The following is a 9444-nucleotide window of genomic DNA, read 5'->3' on the forward strand; positions in this document are numbered from 1 at the left end:
CAGGTACCACTGTCTTAAATATCAGGCTTCGTCGAGGGCTCCAACGGTGAGCTACGTGGCAATGATAGTTGTCTGGCTACACTCGTTCCAACACACCGCGTCTCTGTGCGTCCGCATGTGTGCAAAAGCTAGCGACGCGAACGCGATATATTGCAGGACTACTACAGGGTGTCGGCGAAGCGACATCAAAGCTCGATCGTCAAGGAATCCTCGTCCCAGGCCATTCGGAGGTCCACTGTATGCTGCAGCTCGTAGATGGCGATTGCGGCACGTCGCGTGATCGACTCCTCGTCATAACCCTCGGGATGTTTCCTCAGGTTGACAAGATCCTCTACCTTGGTGATTGAATCAATAGGAATACGATGGGTGAACCAGGAGATGTACGCTGTGGAAGCCCATATTAGCACAGGTCCTGTCACAGAATATGAGCCTGACTTCACCTACTTTTGATCCAGATATCCGCTTCTTCGCAAGCGCACCACAGTTCCTGACAACTGAAGTCGCACCACGATTGTGGCCTTGGAGCGTACATCTCGAGTGTCTCGTTCTTTATAGGACAGCCGAGATGCTCCTGCGCATTCCCAAAATCGATGAGTCGGACAACCAACCCTCCATCCGACCTCTTCGACACAACTAGGTTCCGTTCGGTGAAGTCCCAGTGCTCAAGCCCGGCGTGATGAACCTTCAACAGGGCGTTAACGGCCTGGAATCTGGAGGAACGTGAATTGGAAAGAATGACGGAACGCGAGGTTACGTGCATACCTGATTTCAGGGGTATGACGTGCAAGGTTGCCAGGAAGCGGGATACCACAGTCACTCATGAGGAGAACACCCGTAACACCTTCTCTGGTCGCCCCAACAAAGCAGCCGTACATGACGGGAACACAGTCACCTTGTAGATTGGCCAACTGGTTGTTGTAGAATTGCGCTTCCTTCTTGAGAGCGTCGACACGGCGCATACTATACACCACCTTGCAAACAGCCGCGTGGCTATCACGGGTGAGACAACCGTCGATGACTTGACGTAGTTCGGCGCGAAACACCTGAGTGTTTCCATCTTCTGCATTGTCGTAAATGAGCTCTGTCGGGGTGGCGATTATGGTATGCTTGATGACAGGGTGGTGGGCGAAGACGTCAAGCACATCCCACCCTTCGTCGGAGACAGGATGAATGGGCGAGACAGATTCCGAGTAATCAAGTTGGGTCGACGCATTGACTGGCCACTGGAGTTGAAGCTCGGGCATATCCTGGAGAGCAAAGGAGCGGCCTATGGAGGAGACGGTGTGTTCTCGGTTCAAGTTGGGGCCTGTTACATGTACTGTAGTATTAGCTCGTATAACCGTGAGAACATCCCGGCATCTTCCGATTAGAACCTGGTTCAAGTCTGTTGTAAGTCGGTAAGTCGAAGCCTTCGCTTCAACGTAATATTGCATGATGTTTCGATGAACATCACCCCCCAATCCTCATCCTCGTGCATGTTTCGTTCTGCTTTTGAATGAATTTGATACTTACCAGTGACCATATCGGTGGAGCTGCCATGCAGGTCCCAGGCGAGAGAGGCCGTTGAACACACAAAATTAATGCCCAATTCTCGTCTATACTCGCCTGGGCCCTGTCCTTGACATCTCATGAGCCTCCGGAGTACAGGATGCTCTGGGTAGCTATCTGATATGTCTCACATGCGCTACATACTAAAGCATTTGAGTTGAACACGCCTCAGGTACCCGGAGAGTTGACGAGGCACCCAGTCTGATCTGAGCGTCTGGTCGCCTAGGTTCGCCTGCGTGTCATAAGCAACGAGTCAGATCAGCGTGTATGCTCTCAGAATTCCCTCATCTGCCCGAGTTTTCCTGACTTATCATGGCTGAGCTTCAGACGCTTTCTGTTGACCACTCCCTCGAGCTCGCATTCCCTGCACTACCCACACCACCACATGTCCCGCTGCCATCTGTGGGTCCGAACTGGTCCGAATTGGAGCACCAGTACATCAAGTTGCGGTGTCCCTCCAAGGAAGTTTCGTATTCGATGACCATCACAGAAATCAAGGAAGTGTTGTCGTGCCATGATGCCGGCCTTTGTCGAGTCTACCGTGCTACGATGCGCTCTGAAGCTGAACCGGATCAATGCTACGAGGTGGTCTGCAAGCTCGCCATTGGCCGTCGACACTTCAACCGCCTCAGCGATGAGGCGGCTATATACAAGAAGCTGGGTTCAAGTCCACCGGTTGGCACTCGGGTACCAAAGTGTTATGGCCTCTTCGTCGGGGAAATCTATGATGGCAAGATAGCCGTGTTGATGCTTGCTGACTGTGGCGAGCAGTTAGAGGTGTCAATGGCACATCAGCCCCTGACATTTAGGTGCGCACCATGATACACTTGAGGTGTCTAGTCATCGCTCTAAAGTGCGGTTGTTACAGATCTCAGATAATTGACCACCTACTTGTGTTACACCAAGACGCAGGGGTCGAGCTAGGCGGCTTCACCGAACAGAACATCGTAGTGAAGAGCAATGGGCGTGGAGAGTACTGGCCAACGATCGTCGGCTTTGGATATGCCCATCAGTCACACACCTGCGATAAGTTTGATGGGAAGATCGCACTGTACACACCTCTCCCCGAGGTTGAAGCAATCGGGTGCCCCGAGTTATGGGATGCGCTTAAGAAGCTAGAGCTTTACATCCCTAGTGAGTAACGTCGAAATGCGATGGATATGTTATGGCTGCTGACTTACTCATAATCTTCGGTGCCACAGGTACCTTTCAGTTCATGGGCCAAGACATTCCGATCGAGTACGCAACTGAGCCTGAGAAGTTGGTCGCAGACTTCTTCACCGACGATGGCATCACAGACCCAGATGTGGCTCTAGAGTACGCTGTACAAGCTTGCTTGGAGTTTGGCACGTGGGTTGAGCAGAGAGATAAATGGGATAATGCCAGTGTTCGAGTTCGGGAAGAAAAGGACGACGACGATGAAGAGGAGGAGGAGCCTGAGGAGGGGAGTGCTTGACGTATTGATCTATGTCTTCCATAATTCCTCTGTCCGATTTACCCTCTGCCTATCTGGGTTATGCAACCTCTTCATCTCTCGTCTCGACTCGACTTGAATCATCAGTGACATGGACCAACTTCGTGGAAGTCTCAGTCAAATGTTGACGATACTATCACATTGTCTAGGGAGACATGTACAATAGAATAGGGTTTACAGCCTCAGTTCAAGCTCCGGAAGCCATTCGTACACATCCAGTGCAATGTGCCGGCGGCGCAGAGCAACTACAAATACTTGATCAAGTCGAATAGTCCCCGGGGCAAGGGGAAGTTCTGACGCAGGCTCATCCGACCTGTTGTTATCCTGGGCCTACCACAATGAGCCTCCGCAAACTGCGCGAGAGAACCTTGAATGACTTACCTCGCAAGTCCACCATGAGAGGAAGTGCGCCAAGACGTACTCCATCAAATCCATGTAGACATAACAATGGGCGGCAGTCTTGCGTACTGGGAAACCAGGAAGGTACAGCCCCGCATTTGGCCACTGGATTGCAAGTCAGCATTCAGCACAAATTCGTAAGCGAACGAAGGACGCACCTCTCTCCCCATGTCAGCAATGCGCACAGTCGGACCCGGGAGTTGTGAACAGATGCACATGTCCGCCCAATTCACGAGCGACCTAATTAACTGGGGCTCGACTCGCAGCTCCCCATCATCCGACTGGGTGGAAAGATCCGCGATACTGACCCCCCGAGCATCCTGAGACTTGACGTGAAGAACGTACGCCATATCCACGCCAGGGCCGAGCGGGATGGGCACCACCACAGGAGGGATTGACTGCGGGAAGGCAGCGCACCTCAGATCGCAGCGAGGCGGCGATGGTGGTTGAGCCGCTTTGACGGTTTCCTGTGGCTCGGGAACCGACTCTCTGCCGTTCGGGAGAACCAAACCAAGACTGTGATGAGGAGAACCATCCGGGATGCGCTCTGTGGTATCGCGATGGAAGAACTCGGAGGAAAGGGAAGAAGCCCCACTATAGTCATGGCCATCTTGGTGTGCGCAATGCGCGTACGAGTTGCTGCAAAGGTGCAAGTCGGTGGACGATTGGCAGTCGCCGTCGTTGTTGGGTCTTGACTCGTCACCGAAGTCCAGTTGGAGGCAGTTTGCAGAGCAGGGTGGAGTGGCACAGGACATGTCAGAGCAGTAGAGTGTGGACGTGGAAGGATGGTGCACCGCGAAGAGCTCCTGGCGGGTGCGATTTATACCCTGACGGAGCTGAATGGCAAAGCACCTCCGAGCCCGCAGGGGGACGCTTTGACTTCTGCCACATGGGTCACGGGTGGCGTGGTTCAATGCGCTTGCGCTTTGCATGGCGACGTCGTCCGAGGTCAAAGCGATGGGACATATGTCATGGAGGAGCAACACTTTGACGTGGGTATAGCGGAGAGCTGGATAACGTACCTCATCAGGGACATACCCTCGATCTCTGTTGACCTGAGGCGATCTGTTCATGGCTATAACTGGAAAAACACCGGCGAGCCTCAACGAGTAGAACTAAAGAGCACAGAGTATAGTCAGCGTCGTCGCCAGTGAATGCACGTGGCCCCATACCGAAACCTACTAGTGGTGCAACTCTGGGGCCCAGAAGAATACGCGAAAGAGAACGACAATTCAAAGATAGCAACGAAGAGCTGGGTATCACGGGTATCATACAGCATCACGAAAGCGAGTCAAGAACGACAATCCTAGTGTCCATATCACAGTCCCTAATAGTCGCTCGAAGGAGCGAGAGAAACGAGATCATATCGATCTCCTTCGCAGTCTACAACGTGACGTCATTTTTCAGGCACATAGGCTCGGACATGACGGCGCTCACCTTCCTCGGCCTCATCTGACTGCTCAAGTCGCTTGGCGTACACGTTGAAGAAGTAGTCGAACAGCGGCCATACGACCCGCTGCATACCGGATAACGCACATTCAGTACAGGATAGCCATAGCACATAAGGGCACTTACGTCGGATGGGAGCAAGTAGTTCGTTTTGGTACACGGGGCCAATGCCCGTGAATTGTCCTCATACTCTCTCGTTCCAATGACACCAAGCTCAACCTATGCGCACATCAGCATCTAAGGCTCACGCGACGACGAGAACGCACTCACCGAAGAGATCGCCTCCTCGACCGCCTCCGCCAAAATCCTCCCAAAGTCCTCCATGTCCCAAATGACCTTCCCCGCACACTTCTCGCACCGCATCGCCTTCCCCACCGCCGGCCTCACCAACCTCTGCTCACGCACTACCCCAGGATCCAACCGCTCCATCAACGCCTTCCCGACCGCACCCATATATTCAACCCACCACTCTGGCACGTCCACGCACCCCGAGACTGTCTTGTGCCACTTCAGCCTCCGACGGCGAAGCTTCGAGCACTCATACCCGCACTCGGAGAGGAAACAGAACCGCCGCCACTGCAGCTGGATCCACCACGGCACGGACCCATCTCGGTCCGCGATATGAGCGACGTTCGCAGCCGCCTGGACGCAATTCTTGCGATAGTTAAGCAGCCTGACGAGCGCTTTTCCGGGGAGCATGCGCATCTCCGACAGCTGGGCTGGCGATGGCGGAGGGTGGGGGAGGGTGTGGCGAGCCGCGATGCGTGCGACGTCTTCCATGTCTGCGAGGCTGGCGAGTGCGTACACGCGAAGGGGGTCGCTCTCGAGCTGTTCGGGTCGCAGAAGGTGCAGACGCATGCGGGACGCCACGCAGGGCGCCGCATACCGCCGTGCCAGTTCGAGGAGGATGGCGATGTCGTCGAGGGTGATAGAGGGCTCGGGAACAGGATAGATAAAGCGGAGGAATAGATCGAGTACCTCGCTCGGCTCGGAGAGCTCGACGACAGGCCGCTTGCGGTGGCGACGGGTAGCGGACGGCGGCGGCGGCTGGGATGCGGGAGAGACGAACGCGTCGAGGACTGGTGAAGCGAGGGAGATGATGTGCTTGTGGACGCGAAAGTCGACGTTGTCGCTTGATCGCAGGACAAGGTTGGTGTCCTTACCGTCGAACGGAGCTGCAGCGCGCACCACAGAGGGACTCGCTCCATAGAACGGCATCGCTGGGTAACGACTCACGCGGGAAGTGAGTACAGCACTCAGCCGAGGGCGTGTTATGTACTCAACGCTCAGGAACGCTGCACTGGCTCCGAGAGGGGGGGCTGCGCACACATGACTGAGTTCGAACTTCCTACGGACGCAAGACGTGGAACTGGGATACACTTACCTCTCGTGTTAGCAAGAGCGGTGAGCAGCGGGCTCAGCCAACCACCACGTGTGTGAAGGCGCTGCCGAACTTTGAGCTACTTTCCATATGACGTACACACGATCCTAGGAAACACAGTCAGTGCTGTGAATTGTGGGCGGTATCTGCGTCCCATCTGAGGAGATAATTCAGCGCGATGCTACTAATGGAGGTCTTCGTAGACTACTTACCACGTTGTAAACGACTCTGACACTGCCGCGGACCGCAAGGCATGCATTGTGGATCGGCGCGTTCACGGAAGAGCTCACTGCAAACGCGCCATCCTGAAGACGCGAACCGCAGAAGGCATCAGGTGTCTCATAGTGCTGCAGCACCCACACGAGAGGCACGAGGTACCTGCAGCACTTCTCTCAGCGCCGACCAGTGCTCTCTCTCCCTGACCTCGCACATCGCAGATCACCAGCGATCAACGACGCAAGTTCCTCGGCATAATGCAGTCCAGCTCGCGTACGTAAAGCAAAGACGCTCCTGATAACCTGAGGGAGTCAAGCGTCGGAGGAGGTTGAGCGTAAAGCAACTCATACATCCAGCGCTCTGGCGGCCAGGAGGTACGCTGGAGATAAGCAAACCTGTCGGTGATCGTCGCGGCGACGCAATAATCTAGCCTCGAGATTCGCAGAGAACGGGATCCTATTGGACCGCACGCTCCGCCACCCCTTCTCACACTGCGGAAACAACTTCGAGCCGCTCTCCTGGATCAGTGCTGCCACGTACGGCTCCCTGCTCCAGTATCGCGAGCGCTGTGGAGCCGCAGCAAAGGTTCTAACGCATGTCTCAAATGACGGCACACTCCCTAGCTGGATCGCCAGCGCGCCGGCCTGGCGGCAGCACCTATCGATGAGATGCAACGGACCATGCGTGCTCAGAGCGCGGACAATACTGGTGAGCGAATCCCAGAAGAACTCGCCCACCATTTACGTCCGCATCCGGAACTAGTGTTGTCGCGAAGTGAAGTCAAGGCGCCTTCACGGCGTCGGAGTTTGCACCTTGAGGCACTTCACGGCGCCACAAGGTGGCCTCGAAGTGCCTCGTGGCACCGTGAAGTTCGTCCGGAGTACCGGTCCGGAGCCCGATAGTGGCAGGCAGGTCGCACCAGCCCGAGGGCATGAATGCATGACACGGGAGTGGATGGTATGCAGTAGGACTAGTAGGATACAGAGTATGATATACAATTTCTACACTAAGGCTTGTCGTATCTTGAATATTATAGTGCAGCATTCACATTCACTGGACTGCTCCTATAGCATCTAGTAGCGTGGCCAGAAGGTGCGGCTTGGTTTTGAAGGGTGTGTTAAAGAATTAAAGGATAAATGGAATCAGTTCATTTGGGAAGATTGCGAGATTGGTCCTAGAGTCAGAGAGACGTTGTCAATAAGCTGACGAGTAATGTTCACCAATCTGTACATACTCACTGTGTGCGGGAACCCGGAAGAGCTGCGTGTCGGGAGCTCCACAGCCCCTGCAAGAATATAATGCTTAAGAAATTGAGCATTAAACACACACCAGCAGCCCAATGAATTCCTTATAACTCACCCGTAATCACGACAGCTCTCCAAATGCAGAATTGCGGCCGCCAGGAGACAATTAACGCTTCGGTCTGAGGTTCATGTAGTTTTCTGGAGATTAACTACTGTACAATATTATGCTAGTGAGGATTATAGAGACAATAAAACAGGGTGCCGAGCAGGAGAGCAACAGGCAGAAGGAGCGGAATACGGTCAAGAGAGGGCGCGGAGGTGCATCAGATACCGTGTCGCGTCAATCACATGATCTGTTTAACTCTGGCGCTCTCGCAGCCGAGTTTGGGTAGTCGCACTTCAAGGCACCTCAAGGCGGCCTTGAGACACCGTGAAGCCACCGTGAAGCCATCGGCTAAATTTTTGGTCACTTCACGGCACACTTTGCTTCACGGTACTTAGACTTCACGGCAACACTATCCGGAACTCATGGCTCGAGTATCTCGATGCACTCAGCAGGCAGCTCGAGGCCCAGCCCGAGGCTTCGATTGCGTGCTCTTCCGCGCTGCGTGAGCCGGTCATGACATCGGCGCTGGACTGTCCCGAGTGCGTAAGGAGCATGTACGATTCCGTGTGTCAGTTCTCGATGCCATGATCCAGCACGAACTGAACGTAGCTATCTCCTTGCATGCATGCTGTCGATTTCACTGACGGGCTCGACGTAGGCTCCTGTTGAATCGCGAAGCGCATGAGTGGCATCCTGTTGACAGTTTCCGAGTCCGCGTATATGAGTAGCTTCCCCACCCACGTGTCGTCACTGTTGTACGCAAAAGCACAAGGGACAGAGCCTAAGCGTTGACCGTCGCTTCCTTCACGCATTGCAGACTGGAGAGTTTCGTTGTGACAGTAGACATAATACGTTGCGACTCGGTTTCAACGGTACCTCTGTGCGCAGCCGACCACAGGCATCTCCTCGAAAGCGGAGTGAGCTAGGAAATAGATAATGGGTCAGGACTTGAAGACTCACCATGAAGGGAGACAGAATCTAGTATTTATGATTCGCGGATTGACCCAATGTCCATAAAGCGCTGCAGTATAGTATCAGAAGAGCAATCAGCTGGGCTCATACGATCGCGATCGCACGTAGTAACTCACCGGGATGGCTGCGCCGGTACGACCTTCACATACTTTACGCTCAGGCACCGAGTCCTCAAGTTGCTCGCACACGACCAATACCGATACCATGTCAATCCAAATATGCGCGTACGACCACTCACCTTTCGCTTGTCTCTCCCTCTCTCAAGGTCATGGGGTATCCGCATACCAGGCCGAGAACCTAAGCAAAGGGTTGTGTGCACGACATCGAGGAGACGCCACACGACGCCTTGTACAGTCGCTATCTGGAGAGGGTACTAGGTGAAGGGAGGAGTGCGGTTTCCAGAATCGAAGGATCACCAGGATTAATGTGCAAGGGGTCGTCAAGGTGAAGTAATAGCAGTATTTGATTCCGTGTGATGACTCCGAACTCGTCAAGGTGTACATGAGCAAACAGCATCTCTGGTGGTCTGTGACTAAACGACCTCTCTCTTCTGCAAATGCACATACCTGCGTGTTGCGACGGTGAACGTCCGTTTCTGTCCCGGAACTGGGAGCTGGCCTCTGAGACAAGAGTGGGTGGGTATTCGTTGGACACA

General features: G+C 54.2%; 1 protein-coding gene across 1 annotated transcript in view; it reads left to right on the forward strand.

Annotated features, from left to right (window-relative positions):
- The window catches only part of L226DRAFT_538730 (ribonuclease H-like protein), a 21711-nt gene that overhangs the window by 2373 nt on the left and 9894 nt on the right, over positions 1–9444 (forward strand). The gene's annotated exons all lie outside the window — the stretch shown is intronic.

The sequence above is a fragment of the Lentinus tigrinus genome (genome assembly GCF_003813185.1).
Source record: "Lentinus tigrinus ALCF2SS1-7 unplaced genomic scaffold L226scaffold_35, whole genome shotgun sequence".
Lineage (NCBI taxonomy): Eukaryota > Fungi > Basidiomycota > Agaricomycetes > Polyporales > Polyporaceae > Lentinus > Lentinus tigrinus.